The sequence below is a fragment of the Triticum dicoccoides genome, chromosome 7A, assembly GCF_002162155.2.
Source record: "Triticum dicoccoides isolate Atlit2015 ecotype Zavitan chromosome 7A, WEW_v2.0, whole genome shotgun sequence".
Taxonomy (NCBI): domain Eukaryota; kingdom Viridiplantae; phylum Streptophyta; class Magnoliopsida; order Poales; family Poaceae; genus Triticum; species Triticum dicoccoides.
The window spans coordinates 84,523,967-84,524,242 of NC_041392.1; positions in this window are offsets into that span (position 1 = coordinate 84,523,967).

Below are 276 nucleotides of genomic sequence, written 5' to 3' on the forward strand. Positions count from 1 at the left end.
GCACGAACCGGGACTAAAGGTCTCAACCCCATTAGTCCCGGTTCGTGCCTCAAACCGGGACTAAAGGTCTAATCTTTAGTCCCGGTTTGAGACACGAACCGGGATCAATGGTTGTGGGCCAGGAGCGAGGCCCATTGGTCCCGGTTCATCCCACCAACCGGGACCAAAAGGTCCAGATGAACCGGGACCAATGGCCCACGTGGCCCGGCCGGCCCCCTGGGCTCACGAACCGGGACCAATGCCCCCATTGGTCCCGGTTCTGGACTGAACCGGGAT